Source organism: Pantherophis guttatus, chromosome 4 (genome assembly GCF_059756535.1).
Source record: "Pantherophis guttatus breed Tessera chromosome 4, ASM5975653v1, whole genome shotgun sequence".
Lineage (NCBI taxonomy): Eukaryota > Metazoa > Chordata > Lepidosauria > Squamata > Colubridae > Pantherophis > Pantherophis guttatus.
Window position 1 is genome coordinate 102,412,246 of NC_142066.1, and position 21,383 is coordinate 102,433,628.

Sequence of the window (21,383 nt, forward strand, 5' to 3'; positions counted from 1 at the left end):
ATTACGATAAGAAGATAGACAAGGAAATAGCTTTAATATCTCTCGACGCCCAGAAGGCCTTTGACAACTTAAATTGGTCCTTTCTCACAATACAACTTGAATTAATGAATTGCGGAGAGAAATTCCTTAAATTGATAAGAAAAATCTACTCCTGTCAAACAGCCAAAATTGCAATAAATGGTGACATGACACAGACTTTTGACATTCAGAAAGGAGTACGACAAGGCTGCCCCATGTCACCTCTATTATTTATAATTGCACTGGAAGTTTTATTAACGGAAATCAGGAAGGAGGAAGACATAGAAGGCCTTAAGATCCGGGGAAAGGAGTATAAACTACTTGCCTTTGCAGACGATGTGATTTTCATACTGGAAAACCCAATACAATCTGGAACCAGGTTGATGACAATGATAGAGGAATACGGGGAAGTTGCGGGCCTCAAAATAAATAAGCAGAAGACGAACGTATTGACGAAAAATATGACCCAAACACAGAAATCAAAATTAGAAGAAGAATTAGGACTTCAAATAGTAAAGAAAATAAAATACCTAGGTATTTGGTTGACAGGAAAAGCAACTACAATCAAAGAAGATAATTATACCAAATTGCTAAAACAAATAAAAAAAGACCTGGAAATTTGGAGTAGATTACAACTCTCATTGATGGGCAGAATTTCCTCAATAAAAATGAATATATTACCAAGAGTATTATATCTATACCAAGTGATACCAATACACCCCGGAAGAGATTTCTTTAAGAACCTCAACAAAACAACAATGAACTACATATGGCAGGGAAAGAAGGCCAGAATTAAAATCAAAGCTCTACAGGATTCAAGAGACAAAGGAGGTCTAGCAATACCAGATTGGGAACTCTACTATAAGGCATCAGGACTGACCTGGATTAAAGAATGGATGAAACTGGACAACAAAAGAACTTTATATTTAGAAGGCTTTGACTTAATAAGAGGATGGCACGCTTTCCTAAGGGACAGATCGGACAAACGACACATGTACTTCCAACGTCATATAATTCGAGCTTCATTATTCAAGATCTGGCAGGATATTAAGAGAACTCACTATACTAGAATACCAAAATGGTGGTCCCCGATGGAAGCATTGATATACCCGAATACCCTCGAAATAGGAAAGATGATGCGGTACCAAGATTTACTGAATCATGAAGGCGAACTCATCTCAAGACAGCAACTCCAAAACTCTGGCATAAATATCGATTGGTGGCCCTATACACAAATACACTCAAGACACACAGCAGACAAAAAGCAATATGGAATCTCGAATAATTTGAATGAATTGGACAAGATTTTACAAGGCTCAGAACAAAAGATGATAACCAAAATATATAACTAACTTCTTAGATATAAATTATTGGAAGAAACAGTAAAAGAAAATATGATAAGGTGGGCCAGGGACATAGGGCACAACATTCAATTGGCAAACTGGGAGAAATTGTGGAAACAGAACACCAAAATGACAAGAGCCATACCCTATAAAGAAAATCTCATAAAAATGTTTTACAGATGGCACTTAGCACCAGCCAGATTAGCCAAAATATACCCGAATGCCTCCCCACACTGTTGGAAGTGTAAAACAAAAAAGGGGACATACTACCACGCCTGGTGGAAATGTATAAAGGCCCAACAATACTGGAAAGACATAAAGGAAACTATTGAAGAAATAATAAATCAACAAGTAGAAAACACTCCAGAATTCTTTTTATTTGGAATGATAACAACACAACACAACAAAGAGACAAAATATCTCATCATACACATTCTAACAGCAGCACGGTTACTGTTCGCGCAAAATTGGAAATCAGACCAACTCCCAACCAAAGACAAACTAATCTCAAAGATAACAGAGTGTGCCGAAATGGATAGATTGACACTGGAACTCCAGGATAAGGAAGAAAGTGAATACTATCTTGTGTGGCACCAGTGGTATCAATAGCTGGAAAAGAAAATCAATACAAATATAGATGAAAGAAAATAGGGTAGAAAATTTAAAATTGGAAATGAATAAAGAGGAGATGCAAGATTATTTCTAATTTAAAACACCTGAATTGACAATGTATCATTCATATATTAACTTACAAAGCAATATATATTCTGATGATGACCAAAACATATATGTAAAATATGGTGTGGGTAGGTAGGTGGTGGGAATCTGTTTGTCTTTGTAATGTCTTTGTATTCTTTGTATTGTCTTTATATCTTTGTTTAAAATCCAATAAAAAAAAAAATATGAAGATACTACTAGTTGCAATATATGCGCCAAATAACAATCAGAGTGATTTCTATCGAAATTTACATATGAAAATAATCGAAATGGACTATGATAATATATGTATGATGGGAGATTTTAATGGAATAGTAGATGAAAAATTGGACTATAAAACAACAAAAACAGGAAGGCATAATAGAAAAACACTGCCAAATTCTTTTTTTAAAATGACAGAGGAAATAAATTTGAAAGATATATGGAGTGTTAGAAATGGGAAGAATAGACAATACACTTTTTACTCAAACAGGCACTCATCTTGGTCCAGGTTAGATATGATATGGACAACAATGGACTTGATTCCGAAAATTGAGCAGGTGGAAATAGACACTAATTTATGGGCTGATCATAATCCAATTGAGTAGAATTCAAAAGCAGCATGCAATATGACAATGTTAAGCCTCACACCTCCTGAGTCACGTAAGAGGCAGTTGCAAAGATGGATTTCACCATATAGTCCATACTTGGCACTATGTGATTTCCATCTTATCCCACTATGTGATTTCCACCTTATCCCAATACATTCATGAAAGTTCGTTTGACCTACATGAAAAGTTAGGAAGGACTGTCAGGACCTGATTGAAGAAACAAAATATGAGATTCTTTCATGTCAGCTTTAAGAAGCTTGCCCAATGTTGCAAAAGCGGATAATGAACAATATTATTATGTAAAGAAGTACAAGTAATCCTTGGGTTATGATCACTTGTTCAATGACCATTAAAAGTTATGACAGTGGTAAATAAAGACGACTTGTGATTGGTCTCAAAGTTGCAGGCCATTATAGTATCCCCACAGTCAAGTGATCATGATTCAGGCAACCAATTTTCAATAAGGGCAGTTGCAATGTCCTATAGTCATATGATTGGCATTTGCAAGATTCTCTGCTGGCATTCCACAAACAAAGTCATTAGAGAAGGCAGCAGAAAATTGAAGTTGCTCCTGCTCCCATCACCTTTTTCTCCCAATAAGCCCGGGGGCAACATGAGGATTTCATACTTCACTGTAGCCATATGCCGATATTCCATAGCACCAACTGATGATACCCATCCGTTCACTGCATTTAGTAGTACCTGCCCATCCATAGATCTCGCCTGTAGCTCTTACACACTAGTCTGCTTACATTTTTCAATGCCTCTTCATGTCATGGTCACTTGAGGTCCTCACCCACATGGTTCTCACCTATTGATGGCAATGAGAACTGCCAGGATTGGCATTGCTAAGTGATGTGGTCATATTTATTTATTTTATTTTATTATTCATATTTCTATGCCGCCCACTCTCCGACGACTCTGGGTGGCTTACACCAAAGACAGTATACTAAATAGCATATTGCCCCCAACAATCTGGGTCCTCATTTTACGCACCTCGGAAGGATGGAAGGTTGAGTCAACCTTGAGCCAGTGAGATTTGATCCGCTGATCTGCTGAACTAGCAGTCAGCTTAAGTAGCTGCAGTACTGCACCCTAACCACTGCACCACCTCAGCTCTATAATGATGGCATGTTGCAACCACATTGTTAGCGAAAGAAATTCTGGCCCCAATTGCTGTGGTAATCAAGGACTACCTGTAAATGTAGATAACAAAAGAGCTGACTTCAAGATTATTTTCCTGCTTCATTAAAATATCCCCCATTTAAATTAAAATTATGGAAGTGTAGACATTACTGTTCATTCAACCATCTTACATAATTGTAGGATAGACTCTGAAGTTCAGAGTTCATTTTTGTGTTTCTGTAAGCTTGATTACTTCTTCAAAAATAAAGTCTTGCAGTACCCATCCCTCCAAAATTACTGAAAGTTGGTTGGTGGTTTTTATTGGTTTCTAAACCAATAGTTTATTTTATTATTTATTTGTATTCTGCTTTTATTATTTTTACAAATAATTCAAGGTGGCAAACATATCTAACATACCATCCTCCTCCTATTGTCCCCACTACAACAATCCTGTGAGACGAGCTGGACTGAGAATGAGTAAGTAGCCCTAGGTCACCCAGCCAGCTTTCATGGCTAAGGCAGTACTTGAACTCACAATCTCCTGCTTTCTAGCCCAATGGTTTAATCACTAGACCAAATTGGACTTTGTTGTGATGTTTCTGATTAGGACAACAGTGCCATACATCATGGGATATCTCATTTAATGACCATGGTGACTTGCTTAACAATCACTTGCTGTGGGACTATCAAAACTGCTGTCACTAACCAGGACTGTCATGATTTTTACTTAACAACCACTTCATTGAGATATGGAATTGGAGGGGGCGTGGCCGGCATCAGGCGATACGGTGTGGATTCTGGGGCTCCAGGAGAACAGCAATATCCTAGCCGATTTTGGGGATCCCCAGGGATCATAGCTGTCTTGTGGAGACAGTGAAGAAAGAAGACGTTGGTTGGCACAGATAGGGAATGAGCAAGTTCCCTGAAATGCCAGCATTAGTCTTTGACCCGTCAGCGAAGGAAGGCAGCCATTAAGGAGCTGTCACAAGCCAGAATGGCCACGATCAGAAAGAGGGAATGTAGGAGCGGTAATTGAATGGAGTATTGTTTCCGGGTGAGTAATTGGCCAACTCACAGGTAAAAGAAAAAAAAAGTCTTTGACTGCTTGAAAAAATTGTAGTGGAAGATTGACGGCTAATTGGCACAGAAGGACTAAAGTGGAGAAAGAAAGAAAAAGCCGAAACTTTAAAAATCAAACCTAAAGCTCTGGAAAAAATCTTCCATTCAGATTTAAAACTGGATTTGGGGGAAAAAAATAAGACAAGGAAAATAAGATAGAAAAACATTTTAAACAGTAGAAGAACTTAATGTGGAAAAGAGAAAGTGAATGCTTTTGTTTATTACAAGATGGCTACTTTGTTATGCAAAGGATTGTGAATTGGAGAAAGACAGCTGCTGGTGGAGAGCGTGAGAAAGAGTTGTGAGAGGATTCATTCAGCTCTACCAAGATAAGAGATCAAAGGACAAAGACTGAAAGGGTGCTGGCTCAAGTGAAGATCTGAATTGGACATTATTTAAATGGGGGGCAGGGAAGAACACTGTATGGACTTGGAAATTTGGAAGATATGTAAAGGAAAAGAATAAATTTAAAAATCTCAGCCTTTTAAATTGAAAATATGGAGAATTGGGAGGAGGAATATGGGACATTGAGGGAGATGTTTCAAAAAATAAGAGAAGCACTTAAGGGAAACAAAGAAACAGAGGACTGGTTAGAATGTAAAAAAAGAGAAAGAGAACAGAAGAACGAGAAACGAAAAAAACAAAGATAATATTGGAGAAGAAATAATTGAAAATAAAGATAAAGATGATTACACTGGGTTTAGCAGTGACAGAATAAGAATGGTTAAGGGAAAATACATCTCAAATAAGAAAAGAAGAGAAATAAATGGGGAAAGATTGAGAAAGAAAATGAATAGAGTTAAAATTAAAGAAAAGAGGCTGAAGGGGAGATACAAGAAAAGGAAAAAGAGGAAGATAAGGGAATGGGAACTAAGAAATGGAGTTGTGGAGAGACTAAGGGAAAATGGTTAAGAGTCAGTGAAAATGTTAATTTGTTAATAAAGAGAATGATGTCAGTGGTAGAAATTATATGTGAAAATGTTGTTAAATGAAATAGACCAGTAGGTGCAATGTGAAAGAAAGAATGATTTTGGAGAAAGCAGTAAATGGAGAGAAATAAGTAACATAAGCATTAATTGAAATTATGATGGAAAACTGAAATTGAATGTAAAATTGAATGAAACTGAAATGTTAAAAAATGATTTAAATGTTATACTTGCAAGAAGTAAAGAAGAAAAAACATATTGTTAAAAGTAAAGAAGATAAAGGATTGGAAGATTGTTTGGGTAAAAATTTAAAGGGAAAAATAGAGTAAGATGAAATATACTATTTATAATTAAAAAGATAAGAGGAATTTTGTGAAATATACTTTATTTATTTATTTTTATTTTTCAAACTTCTATACTGCCCTTCTCCTTTCGGACTCAGGGCGGTGAACAGCCAAGATAAAAAACATTTATACACAAAAGTTAAAAATAGATTTAAAATAATTAAATAAATTTGGCCTGTAATTTAAAACTTTTCAATTAAAATCCATATCAAATTTTAAAACCAGCCGTAAAATCAGGACAGCCCGGCTAACTGAAAAAAATAGGTCCGGAAGTCGGAGATAAATGAAAGATCATTTATCATTTATTACTTGATAAATGAAAGATCGGGATTGCCTGGACTCCATAGTGGAAAATATTAAATCGAAGATGAATACAGCAATAGAGATGAGGAGAAGAGAGGTGGAAGGGAAGAGGAAGGAGAGAGAGGGAAGGAAGAGTAGGGAGGAAGGAAGGGAAGGGAAATTAGAGTAGGAGAGAGGGGGGAAGAGAGAAGGAGAAGGAGAAGGGGAGGGGAAGTAGATAAGAGAAGAAGAGGAGGGGAAGAGAAAGTAGGAAAGAAAGAAAAGGGGGAGATGGTAGGTTGGAGGAGAAAGATTGCTGTACAATAAAAAAGATGAAATGGAAGAAAGGCAACCCTGAATAAACACAAATATATTAAGATAAAGAATGAATTGTTAAAGAATAAAAGAGAATAAATATGAATAAGCAGGAAAATTAGAATTTGAGGGTGAATGAAGATGTTGTTTATATAAGTAAGCAAAGAAATACTGAGATATGATTAAAAAGGGGGGGAAAGAAAATTGTGGCAAAAATTGTAATTGAGTAAAATGTATTTGAATTTGATAAATTGTATAAGATAAGATATGGCCAATACTCTTCAAAAAAGATGTGGGGGAATGGGGGGGGACCAATAAAACTTGATTTTTTAAAAAAAAGAGAGATATGGAATTGAAAATCCCAGTTAGGCTTAAGCAATGACTACCTGAACTACTAGTATTATTATCGTATAAAGAATATTATGGTAACATTACAGATGAGTTGGTTGGAGATGTAAAATATATGTGTGGTTTTATTTGTAGATTATACTATATTGTTGGCTCAGAATCCAAATAAGAATAAGAATAATTTTATTTCTATACCGCCCTTCTCCCGAAGGACTCAGGGAGGTATACAGCCTATTAAAAACACAAGACAACATCAGTTAAAATAGTTTAAAATTATTAAATGATTTGCAAAACACATTAAATTGCCTGATGCAATACTTTCAGGACCAAGGCACTTATATCTGACAGGGAAGTAAACAAGTCGAACTTATTCATAAATCGAAAAAATGCACTTACTTCATGAGATTAATTCATGCATTCTGGTAAATAATTACAAAATATGGAGAAATTGCAATATTTTAAGATGTGCAGATACTGACAGAAATGTGAGCAATATGCAATCTTTTGTGAGTAATGAATATTTGTCAAAAGAAGCAATGTATAATATTGTGCTTCTAATTACTTTGTTATGTATACGTAAAAGGTGGATTTGCAGAGTGAAAAAATATAAACAGAAGTGAATGACCAGTACGAAAAAACACTTAGTAGTAGTTTGGTCATATAAAAAGAATGAATGAGAACTTAACTGTAAAATGTGAAGGAAAGAAAAATAGGACAAGAAGTCTGAGAAATTTGTTAGTGGCTGGGATTGAAGAGATCCTAGAAAGAGAGAAGTGAGAATCCCAAAGGTGCTTTCTCAAGAGGCAACTGGACTTTCTGGTTTTTCTTTGAAGATGTTTCACTTCTCATCCAAGAGGCTTCTTCAACGTGAGTGAGAAGCAGTGGTGGGATTCAGCCAGTTCGCACTGGTTCGTCTGAACCGGTAGCTAACCACACCTGGCCACACACCTTGCCCCTCCTAGCCACTTGCCTCAGATGAGGCTGATATGTAATGCCTTTTCTCTTGCCGCGCGGCCCTCCCAATCAGCAGAGGCTCCCTAAATGAGAAAGCTGGCCGGGGTCAGTCCTAGCTTTGCTATCCACCATAGCTAGGAATCTCAAATAAAGCCCAGAATGAATGCTTGTGTTGCAGCCAATCTGGGCGCTAGCTAGGCAGGCGGCCTGCAAACTCCGTGGTCTTCCGAGGAGCCCAGCCGAAGTTTCACTTGCTGAGGCACCAGGATTCCTGATGACAGGATAGGGTCCTTTGGGCACTTAGTTTGGCTACCTATTAGCTCTAGCCCCACCCTCCGCCCCACCCTGAGTGGCGCGCAAAAGTTCGGCCGGGCTTGAGAGACAGAGTTTGCAGGAGGCCGATCTAGGGGCTGGTTGTAGCACAAATATTCATTCTGGGCTTTGAGATTCCTACTGCAATGGGTAGCAAAGCTAGGTTTGTCCCTCTGATCCAGCAGCTGGAAAAGGAGGTGGAGAGAAACAGTCCCATTGCCAAGGTACGTGTGGGTCGGAGGGGGAAAGAAATTCAAACTTCAGCCTCCTGGTGCGGTGCGGGGCTTTGGGCAAAGGCTGGAGGGAAGGGCCTCTGACTCGCTCGCGCTCCCTCCCTCCCCAGTCTAGGTTGACGCAGGTAGAAGCTCACATTGCCCTTTCCAAGCTGTCAGTGAAGCTGGGTGCTGGTAAGGGCTGGCTTTTTGCTTAGCTTTGTCTGGCTGGTTGGGGGGGGGAATGGACGGGGGCCTGAGGAGGAAGCCATGCCCCCTCTGACAGCTGGACAAAGCTAGGCAAAAAGCCAGCTCTCACCAGCACCCAGCTTCTCCGACAGCAGGCTTGCAAATCACCTGCAATCAAGCTAGAGTGGGGAGGGGGAACACGAGCGAGCACTGAGGATACCGCAGGAGGAGGGAAGCCAGGCAAAGGGCAAGCGAGGGCATCCGCAGCATGCTGTAGCACATGCACTTTCCCTCAGCCCCCTTCTTTCGGAGGGCTCCAATCAGCTCCCCTACCTCTCCTCTCACTCCATTAGCCAGCCTGCCAGCAGGAGGTGAATTGGTGGGCTTTATTGCATTCCAGGCATTTCCCACCTGAACGACACGCCATATTTGCAATGGGGGGAGGTGTTTGGGGAAGGCAGCGGGGGAATTTTCTAAGCCTAAAGCAGAGAGGGAAGGAGGGTGGGAGAGAGATATCCAATCCAACCTCTGTGTGTGTGTGTGTGTGAGGGAGAGGGAGAGAGATGTGGCTTCTTGAGGGTGCATTTTGGAGAAGTATCAAGAAAAATGCTAAAAGAGATAGGGTCCTAATGAGTGTCTTAGCCAGTGGTGGGTTCTAACGATATTACCACTGGTTCACTTCGTGCACGTGCTTTGCGCGCAATCTCCCCGATTGGGGAGAACCGGTAGCAACCCACCACTGGTCTTAGCTATTTAGCTTAGGAATAACAGAATAACAGAGCTTAAAGGGACTTTGGAGGTCTTCTAGTCCAGGGGCCCCCAAACTTGGCAGCTTTAAGACTTGTGGACTTCAACTCCCAGAATTCTTCAGCCAGCATAGCCACAAGTCCACAAGTCCTAAAGCTGCCAAGTTTGAAGACCTCTGTTCTAGTCCAACCCCCCGTTCAGGCAGGAAAACTAAGGATGCCAAATCTGAGTGGAAGGCCGGGAAAAGGTGTCAGAATAATACTTAGAAGGGACCTTGGAGGGGACCCTATACCATTTCAGAGAAATGACTGTCCAGTCTCTTCTTGAAAACCTCCAGTGTTGGAGCACCCAGAACTTCTGAAGACAAGCAGTTCCATTGGTTAATTGTTCTCACTGCCAGGAAATTTCTCCTTAGTTTTAGGTTGCTTCTCTCTTTGTTCAGTTTCCATCCATTGCTTCTTGTTTTGCCTTCTGCTGCTTTGGAAAATACATTGCCCCCCCTTCTTTCTGGCAGCACCTTAAAAGCCTGTTGCCAATCACACTCTTGGGCAAAGCATGTGAGCCATTTTCGCCTTTCAGTGGTCCATGAAAATACATCTATAGTATGTAGATGCAGATAATAAAGTCGAAAAAAGTGAACATTTTACAGAACTATAGATACGTTGAGGCCGGGGGTGACAAGGAGGGGCTGGGCAAAGCACCCCTTGACATGAGTGGTGTTGAGTTGACTACGCCCACCCAATCACATGATCACCCAGCCACACCCACCCAGCCACACCCACCAAACCACGCCAACAGAACTGGTTGTTAAAAAATTTGAATCCACCACTGGTGAGAAGTGAGAAGTTTAACAAGCAAGAGAGACTATAAGAAGTGGTATATGGATTTAATGGAAGGAAGGATGATTTGCAAGGGGACAGAAAAGTATGGAAAGGTATTTTAAATAGTTTGGCATAGACTAAACTTTACATTGCATGCTTCTATTATGCTTTTAATTTTTCTGCCTTATTCTTATTCCTCCTCTCATTCGGTAATAATATTGCTTACCCTGGAAGGAAATGATGGGTATTTGTGTCGGTATATGTTTTGTTAATAGCTTGAAAGCGGTGGGTTTCCTCAAAGCAAGTAGCCAGTTTTTCTGTTTTACATGAATTGATCAGGATTTCACACATCGGCTTTTGATAATGGGAAAATAGCAATCAGGAATTGAGTTGTAAAATCAGGGTGGCTGTGTGAAAAACATTTAGGATAGGCACTTAAAGTGTTTCACATTTGGCTATTTTATTTGGGCTATATATGCTATAACTCTGTCATATGCACATTTAATGCCAAGTAATAGCTAAACAGGTTTCCTTTGCTTGTTTGAAAGGTTGTTTCATCTTATCTGGCACCCTGCAAGTCTGGATCATATATAGGAGTTAAACATGAACTTTGGTTTAGCAACCATGGTAGCAAAGTTCAAATAATATGCTAACTCCCAAGGTAAGTAAATCACATTACAATTCAGCCCTATGTGTAAACTTAGCAATATGTGACAACGTAAAAATGTATGCCTAGCTTTCAGGCTACATTGCTGAAAGAAATGACAAAAAAAAATACTAATAAAAAATCCAGAGGAATTGAATTTCAGGCTAGTAATTTCCAGTGTTTATTAAGAACCATGGAGAATTCTAAGTAGAGAAGGCTGTTGAGACTAGCATAGGCTTCAATATTTAATAGTTAAGAGGGCAGAGTCCCAGGTAAGGAGCATGAAATGCCTCTCACGGAAAGACCCTGGGAGGTTCCATGGGGGAGAAGATCCTTGTTGGGCTGCAAGAATGGAGCTAAAACCTTTAGGATTTCAATTCTCTTCCTGCAGTCCATCGAAGAATTTCACCGCAGTGGCCGGAGGGAAGGAAAAATCTTTCATTGGGCTAAAAATCTCAGTTCTGGGGGGACAGAGAGACAGAGCCTTCTCAGTAGGCAGCAGCAGCTTGCAACTTTCTCTTCCAGCCTCCCCACTGACTTTCTGGGGAAGTCCTCAGAGAAGATTACAAATGGTGATTACATGACGTTAAGGTGCTTGGCAACTGGTCGTAAGTGCAAACATGTTTCCAAGCACCCATATTATGATCATGGGACCGTGGGGAGTGGCACAACATTTTATAACAGCTGGAAATGCTTTAGGGACTCTTTCTGAAGCTTAAACGACCAGTGATAAATCAAGGACTACCTTTCAGCCTCTATGATGCTTGCTTGCTATCGGTTGCCATAGTAACAAGGGGGGGAAGGTTGGCATTTGGGTGGGGGATGTGAACTGGAGAGAGATGCCCTATGTGAACAAATAGGGAGGATTGCTCCTATGTTCTACTGCGCAGACACTACCTTTACATTAAAATTTTAGTACTTTGACTTCTTAAACCAGTGGAAGCAATATTTGGTAGATAAAATTTAAGTTGTTCTTCTTAATGAATTTTTAAAATTGGATTCCAGTACGAAATTGTTGGGCTAGAATGGACATACTGATTTAGTATGATTTGATAAGATCAACATTAGTAATGGCTATTTCATTTCAAATTGTTGCTCATTAAGGGATTCATACATTATTAACTAGATATCAACAGGATATCTGAGCAAACTTATCTAGGCTTTGATGCTAATCCGGGTTGAGCCTGGCTAATATTTCAAAGAAGACCACCATAGCAGAGATTACAAATTAAAAAAAACATCCTGGAAATAGTTAATGGCAGATATTGTCAATAATATGATCAGAAAAGCTGTATTTATTGCATTCACATAGTTTCCAGAGCTTAAATTTGACTTGAGCTTATCTTCGTATATCAATCACCATTCAAAGTAGTTGGAAGTTCTAGAACCTAAAGTGCAACATGTTCAAGACAGTGAAGGGTAATGTGTGGGCTATTAATTTTGTTTTGTCTTTTCTCATCTTGTCACAGACAAAGAATATCCTAGAAGTAGTTCTATCTCACTTTAGACATTTCCTCTTAATTTTGTTTCACCTGCATACTTCCTGCATTGCTTTTCCACCTGCCTTACAATGTAAAAAATATCTCCCTATTTTGTTTTTGTATTTAGGTGCATATGTGTGTAGATGTGACTCTATCAAATCAGCCTTGTGTACAATGAGTTGCTTTATATTTAGGATGCTATAACACAAACATTAAATTTAACTATAATAAAAATAATAATAATAAAAGAAAACAGAGCTGCGGGGATATTCACAAAGAATAATGTAAGTGACATATGTGCAGATACATGTAGCCTATTCATCCTGTTCCTCCTTATATTAATATAAGAATGTAGCATTTAGTAAACTACAGAAGATCGGCTTGTCTGTTTTTTACAAGCTTTTGTTTATAAGTCAAACACAAGCTCTAATATAATTCAGATCTGTAAAAAATGGGAGAAATCAGATCACCAAAGACCACAGACTTTCTGTGATTAATTAAACAGCTAGAGCTACTGAGAAGAGTAAAGAACAAGGGATAACCTGACAGAACTCTCTAAGACAAATCAGGATTGAAAACAAACTATCTGTTCTGTTGGGCATCGGGGGCTTAATGACTGAGACGAGGCAGGTTTCAAAGCTAACAAGCCTTTATTTGGCTTAACTGACAGCAAGGAAGAAGTATAAGAACAGAACAACAACTTGCACATTTGACAGCTATTTATACAATAGCTGCCAAAGTGTCCAACCAATGGCAGGGTCTGGATTCTCCCGCCAGAACGGCAGCGCGTTTTAACCAATCAGAAACTGGCATCGTAAGTCCGAAGACTTAACACTATCAAGGAACAAATTTTTCTCATTTAGTTCTAATTACTGTACTTTAATTTATTATAAAAGAGCTGTGATAGCATAAAAATACAGAGTGTTTTGCTTTCAGATATGATGCTGTATTCTCAATTTCACAGGTGCAGCTAGAATGTGATGGTTTCACAAAATAGCTGACATAGGGAGCGGGTGTTGTCCATTCATAAAATGTCTACCAAGGGTTTGAGCCAGCCATGCATAAAATATTTCCAGGTTATGAGGAGAATTTTCCTTTGGGATGCCATATACTATCTGCTTTGCATTCCACCGCATAGAAACACATATACATAAAGGTGAATTTATTTCCAGATACATTGGATTGTAGCCATTTTTTTCTAAAACTGTCTATGCAATTCTAGAGATACCACTGAAAATAAAAATTATACAAAGCACTTTTTTGAAGTATACCAGCTTTGTAACTAATTATTTAATTTAAAAAATGATGTACAAGAAGTCAGAAGGGACAGAGAACTCAGCAAGCATCATGTTCCATTCTAAAGCCTGAAACAGAAGAGAATATTATTTCTGTGTTATTTTGAACCAATACTTCCACACTTGGGATTTTCAGGAACCTGTTTTACCTATGCATGTGAATGCAGTCTATATGTCCCAGTGTTTAGGTTTTAATGTATGGCAATTTGAAATAGGAATTTTGAATCATATTGAACATTTAAATGTTTAATGCTGGATATATGGATGCCGACTGCAGTTTTATACAGTGCCCTAGAGCAAAGTATCTCAATCAGCTCCTTTATAGTGCAAGCAGTTCCTGCCATCTGAATTGTTAATATGATAATACAACTATCTTCTTATATGATGAAGATTAAAAATAGAATAAAATTCAGTCCCAGACTCATCTGCAGTGAAGTAGTTATTTTCTAACCTAGTTTCCGGGAGATTCAATACATTTTCTATAACCTGTATGTATGGAAACCTGTCATTACTATAATTTCAGGAAAACCAGTTTGCATATATTTCAACATTAAATAGTAAATTCATATTTATTATTTATTACTGAAACTTGAATACAGTCCTATAATTCCATGCAGCTTACATTGACTGATACAACTTCCCCACACATACATAAATATACTGCACTCAGTTAATCAATGCATATTTTTAAATTGATGTCTGTCTTTGTGCTTTTAATAGACTGTACACCGCCCTGAATCCTTCGGGAGAAGGGCGGTATAGAAATAAAATAATAATAATAATAATAATAATAATAATAATAATAATAATAATAATCCATAAAGAATCAATTGCCCTGCATTTAAATAAAACATCTTTCTTTTATAACCAAGGAAAAACATTCTTATAATTAGAATATTCTTCAGTTCCCTAAAACTTTGCAAAAAAGCAAGGTTGAAACACATTTTGAAACAATTTGTGTAAGATATGGTCACAGCTGTGGATATTAATTAGTCCAAGAGAAGAACCATAACATAGATATAGTTGCCTCCTAATCCATTATATATCTGAAACAGATGCACTGATTATACTGTTTCTTGTACATGGTTGTACATCTTTTCTGGAGGTTTTTTGTTTGGAAATCAGCACTGATATGTGGATAGATTCTGAGTTTTGGTACATAATTATATCTATTCAAAATGAAAAAAGGAATACTTTTTCCTCTGGGCATATTGGACTATATTTGTGAGAGTTGAAAGAACTAGCTGGCAATTTTTATTGCCCAATAAGATTTTTAATTTTTTTTCTTTTTTAAAAAATAAACCTTAAATACATAATTAATTAATTAATTATTTCTTTAATCATATTTGTCATAGATTGAAGTCTTTAACTTCACAGAAAATTCTTTAAAAAAAAAAAAAAGCAGAATTGAACTGTTCCCACATTATTGCAGGTCCAAGGATTTGCAGGTGTGTATGTCTTTTGTCATGATATGCTAACCTATTTTCTGCAGGAGCTTAAGTTACAAAAATGGATGGCATCCATAAACACAGTTATTCAAGTCACACAGAAATAAATAGGCTTTGGACAGATTAGATATAATTAAGATATTTGCTTTATTACTAAATGCATTAAACACTCAGCATACAATACCATCATTCCAGATATTCTTCTAACTAAATCAGCTAGCTGTACCTGACCACACTTGTAAGTGAATCATAAGCTTTTTAACAAACAGGAAGCAGCAGGTGAAGCTAGGCAAAATCACTTCAGATACCTGTACAATTATCACAGCACACCAACCCCTGGGCTGTGTGCTCTCTCCACTTCTCTTCTCTCTATATACCAATGACTGCATCTCAAAAGATCCATCTGTTAAACTACTGAAGTTTGCAGATGATACAACACTGATTGGTCTCATCTGAGACAAAGACGAATCTGCATACAGACAGGAGGTTGAACAATTAGCCTTATGGTGCAACCGGAACAATCTTGAACTAAACACACTCAAAACTTGGAGCGTGGTAGTACAGTGGTTTAATGCACCCTGTTATTAACACAGCTGCCTGCAATTTCTGCAGGTTCGAATCTTACCAGGCTCAAGGTTGACTCAGCCTTTCTAAGGTAGGTTAAATGAGGACCCAGTTTGTGGGGGCAATAAGCTGACTTTGTATAAATATACAAAAAGTATGAAGGCTATTGCTTAACGCACTGTAAGCCGCCCTGAGTCTCCGGAGAAGGGCGGCATATAAATCAAATTTAAAAAAAAAAAAACAACTGTAGAAATGGTGGTAGATTTTAGGAGAAACCCTCCTATACTGCCACCTTTTACAATACTAGACAACACAGTATCAACAGTAGAGACCTTCACGTTTCTAGGTTCTATTGTATCTCAAGATCTAAAATGGACACCTAACATCAAAAACATCAAAAAACAAAACAAAGAATGTTCTTTCTGCACCAACTCAGGAAGCTCAAACTGCCCGAAGAGCTGTTGATTCAGTTCTACAGAGGAATTATTGAGTCTATCATCTGCATCTCTATAACTGTCTGCAGTGGTGTGATTCATCTGGTTCGGGCCGGTTTGAGTGAACCGGTTGTTAGATTGCTGGCTGCCACGCCCAGTCACTACTTATTGGCCTCGCATGTCTTGGCTGGTGCCTTAGAGTAACACCGCAGCATAGCTGCAATTGCTCTTTGGCTCCCTTGCCTCAACTATGTGGCCACACACCCAGCCTGCTTGCCTGCCTTTGCTGCAGCCTATGATGCGGCGGCCTCCGCTCATCTTGGTCTTCTCCCAAACACCCGCCTCAGGTAAGCACAGCCAGGTGCCCCCTCGGGGAAGCGGGGCTGGGAAGGGTGGTCAACCTGTGCTCGCCTGGCCACCAGCCATGGCCTACCCCCATCTGATCACCTCACCCTGCAGACTGCAGCTAGCCCGGTAGGCCTGCATCCGCCTCCCACCCGAGCGGCAGTGACCTATCCCAGTCGGATCACCCTCCGCAGCCTGGCTCCCTCTGGTTACCTGCTGGCAAAGCGCGGTGCAGTTTCTCCACCACGTGCCATCTCGCAAGGCCACTTTTGGGAAAGCCCGGCACCAGCTGGTCTGTTGCTCCCTGGCAGGCAGGCAGGCAAGCAGGCAGGCGGATGGCACCCCAGCTGTGGCTGCCTGGTTTCCTCTGGCGCGCTGTGACTTTCTGGCTGGCAAAAATCGGGTGCTGCTCCAGGCAGGGAACTTCTCCATAGGCAAAGAAAGTTGAACATGGCAGGGGCGCCTCTTACTCTAGAGCCTTTGGCCACTGCTGCTTTCCCACTTTGTCCCTTGCAGCGTGGCGCACACCCACCGCAACCCCACTCCTTGCCCTGCAGTTGGCCCCATAGGCCTGCACCCGCCTCCCGTCTTGGCAGCGGCGGCCTATCCCAGTCAGATCACCTCAGCGTGCAGCTGGTCCCGTAGGCTTGAGCCTTCCTCCCACTCAGCTGACCAACCGCCTTGACCTGCTGCTCCCGACCGCCTCAGCCTACTGGTAGAAGATCCGCCTCCGCCTCATCTCAGCCACTTAAATAGCAGAACAAGCCTTGAGGTAGAGGGAGATTTAAAATATTATTTATCTCAGCTGATTCAGGAAGAATAACTTTAAAAGTGAGTTGTACAATTAAAACTTAATTTTCTTTTTATACTGTTCCATACTTTATAAACAGTAAAATACAAAGTTTAGGAAGACTGGATACTCATTTAATTAAGAATGCATTTAGATAGCTTTGGATCTCTGGTTAAATATTAAAAAATGGAACTAATAAACTGAGAAACTTGATTTTAAATTTCAAACAATCCTAAGAAAAAATAAAAGCATCTACCGTAGTTAGCCTTATAATATATAGATACAACATAGAATGAATGAACTGCTTTAAAGAATAATTATGAATATAATGTATGAAATACCATGGAAGCATTTGAACTGTGAAGCAGATCACTACAAAATGAAGAGCAGGATCTCTGAAGGAATCATATAAAGACAGTATTATATACTGGATGAAATTGCTCCATAATTTATTGCACCATGCTTCATGGTGAATCCTAAGGAGCTGGAGACCAAAACATACGATAAATGGTTGCAGAAACTGGGCATGGCTAGCCTAGTGAAAAGAAGGACCAGGGGAAACATGATAGCAGTCCTCCAATATTTGAGGGGCTGTCACACAGAGGAGGGGGTCAAGCTATTTTCTAAAGCACCTGAAGAACAGACAAGGAATAATGGATGGAAACTGAACAAGGAGAGGTTCAACTTGGAAATAAGGATAAATTTTCTGATAGTGAGGACAATTAACCAACAAGTAGCTTGTCTTCAGAAGTGGTGTGAGCTTCATCACTGGAAGCTTTCAAGGAGAGACTGGACTGCCATCTGCCAGAAATGGTGTAGGGTCTCTTGCTTGGGAGGGGGGGGTTAGACTAGATGACCTACAAGATCCCTTCCAACTGTTAATCTGAATAGTGAAAAATATTTTTATTTGAATGAGCTTGGGGAGTTGAAGGACACCAATGACTTCCACTAGCATCTCTGTGCAGATGTTAAGCAGCATCAGGACAAGATAGGACCCTGGGCACCCCAGCGTAAGACAGTCCCCCCTTCTCTTGTTGTACACCATGATTTGAAAGACTGCAAGACCCAGTCTCACATTAGCAAGGAACCAGAGTCTATCCAGTGATTTTCAACCTTGGCAACTTGAAAATGGGTGGGCTGCAATTCCCAGAATTTCCCAGCTAGGCATGGGGAATTCACAGCCGTTTGGCAAACACCATGGTCATTAAGTGAACCTTGTGGTCATTAAGCAAACACTGCGGTTGTTAAACAACATTTTCCCCAATGGCCATTTTTAACTGGAAACCAGAAGGAATTGTTGGAAACTGGCAAAAAACATAGAAAGCCTCAGTCACATGACTGTGTGGGATGTTGTAACTGGTCATAAATGTGTGTGTGTGTGCGCGCGCACGCATGCGCATGGCTGTCAAAACTCCAAAAACAGGTCAAGTAGCTCTGGAGAGGTCAGTCGTAAATTAGAACACTTGCTAAGCAACTGACCATTAAGCAAGGACCACTTGTATTTGGTTTGCCTTAAGGGTTCAGAGCTATATGGAATCTGGTTTCCTTTGACCCTTTGGGGGATTGCAAAAAGTCCAGATGGAGGAATCCTTTTAGGGGGAACTGGGATCGTGTCAACTGTTTTTTGGAAAGTCCCTGTCTCACATGTACAGTTAGTCCTCAACTTACAACCACAATCAAGTCAAAACTGAAGCATTTTTTGCAGTAGCCCTTAACAGGATGAAAGGCAACAGAATTTGACAGATTTTTTCAGTAAGAAACCAAGATCGGAACCAGTTGTATCAGAATTGGCCTTGGATGATACAACACAGTCAGAAGCAAAACCACTCCAACTTGGAGAAAGCAGCACGTCAATTGAAATAGATAGTTCCAAAATTGAAAATAGTCTTCCTGAATGCTAGACAGTGCTACAATACAACAATTTTAAAGAAAAATATGATGGACTGGTAGTTTCTATCAAAAAGTTAGGTTGCGAGTATTGCACAAAACATGACTCCATAAAAGAGAAAAGGGTTCATCTGTCAAAAGAATGGAAATATTTTCAGATTGAGGCATCAGGGAAAAACAAAGAGATACAACAAGCTTCTCTAAGGAAAAAAATGAGAGAACATTTTTCATCAAAAGCTCATAATGTTTGTAAAGAGACCTTAAAATAATGTGAGCAGGATTCTATGACAAAAGCAATAGAGAAGATGACTGAAAAATATTTATCTACTACTTGTAGAGTATTTAATACAGTTTACAGTCTGGCACAAAGATGTAAATCATTTTTAGACATAGAAGTTGAAATAGAATTGCAAATTAAAAATGGATTAGATATGGGAATAGGATTACATTCACATAAAACTGCAGTGAAAATAGATTTCATTGCAAAAGAAATTAAAAAAGAAATATTTACTAAAATTATTGAAAACAATGTGAAAATATGTTTGATTATTGATGAAGCTTCAACAATATCTTGCAAACCAGTTGTTATACTTTTCTTAAAAGTTGAGGATTCAGTTACCTCACCAACAATTTTTGTTGAGCTAGTTGAATTAGAAAAACAAGATGCAGAGACAATATGCTCTTCAGTTATGGAAAGTTTAAATAATGTAGGGTTTACTAAGAACTACCTAGAAAAAAGATTAATAGCATTTTGCTCCGATGGTGCCAGTGTTATGCTTGGGAGAAAATCTGGAGTGAGCACTAAAATAGCAAAAGAGTATCTAAACATAATAATATGGCACTGCTTAAACCATTGTCTCCAACTTTTTTAGATGACTCAATAAAGGACATAAAGCAAGTAAATCATTTTAAAATATTTATTGATAAGATATATACTATTTTTCATTAATCCAATAAGAACCAAATTGAATTTACCAAAATGTCTGAACAACTTGGAATTGAAATTATAAAGATGGTAGAGTTTTGGAACCAAGATGGGCTGCCTGTAGTTTAAGGTCAACCCTAGTTATGTGGCATGCATATCCAATGCTACATTAGTATTTGCATTCAAATGAAAAGCATTTAGGTATGGCTGCCCGTCTTGATATATATTTTTATGACTGATTTGGCATTGATGATTGACATTCTAAATGAAATTTCTCTTCTTTCAAATGCATTGCAAGCAAGAAATGTAAACATAATAAAGGCTGAAAAACTTGTGATAAGATCTGTTAAAGCATTTGAAATGCTTAGAAAGGAAAAGGGTGTACCTTATTTTTCGGAGTATAAGACACACCTTTTTCCCCCCTAAAAGGGGGTGAAAATTTAGGTGCGTCTTATACATCGAATGTAGCCCCACCCACCCACTGGCTCCCACCCTTTGGCCTCTGCCTCGCAGCAGTTACCTCCTTGCAAGCAAACAGCAAGAAAAAACAGCTCCTTTCAGCTTCAACACAGCCTAATTAGCACAAGTTGATTGGATCTGCCTCCCGACTCTCAGCTGATTTGCTCTCAGCTGTTTTGCACAGGGCTCTGCTGCTTGCTGCGAAGAGGTAAATTGCTGGAGCAGATTTTTTTTCCTTGTGCTAATCAAGTTATGCTGAAAACGAAAATGAAAGTAAAGCAGGCTGTTTGCTACAATGAGGCAAAATTGCTCTTCGCCGAAGAGGTTGTAGAAAAAATGGTTTTAAAAATAAAAAAAAAATAAATTGGCCACGCCCACCCAGTCACATTACTCCCCCCACAAGACATGGCCACGGAACCGGTAGTAACAAATTTTAGATTTCACCACTGATGTGGACTGCCGCAGGGGGAGGCCAGGCATGGCTGGCTGAACACTGCCTAGAGCACGAGGCTGGCAGGAGGAGGAGCTGCCACTGCCTCTTTGCCGATGCAAACGGCCTGCCGCCGCAGCATCTTTGCAGAGGCAGTGGTGGCTCCTCCTCCTTCCCCTGCCAGGCTGGACGCTGCCTGGACGCTACAGATGTTGCAGCGGCAGGCCATTTGCACAAGCAAAAAGGCAGTGGCGGCTCCTCCTCCTCCTGCCAGCCTCGCGCTCCGGGCAGCACCCATCATGTCTGCTGGCTGGCTG

The 21,383-nt window shown here is 39.4% G+C and overlaps 1 protein-coding gene and 1 long non-coding RNA gene across 9 annotated transcripts in view; one reads left to right on the forward strand and one right to left on the reverse strand.

Moving 5' to 3' along the window:
* SH3BP5 (SH3 domain binding protein 5) overlaps positions 1 to 21,383 on the reverse strand; it is a 174,672-nt gene that overhangs the window by 62,471 nt on the left and 90,818 nt on the right. The window lies entirely within an intron of this gene.
* On the forward strand, positions 8,438 to 12,596 carry LOC148114270 (uncharacterized). The gene is made up of 2 exons (XR_015734251.1): positions 8,438 to 8,617; positions 10,911 to 12,596. It is a non-coding gene; the product is annotated as an uncharacterized LOC148114270 (long non-coding RNA).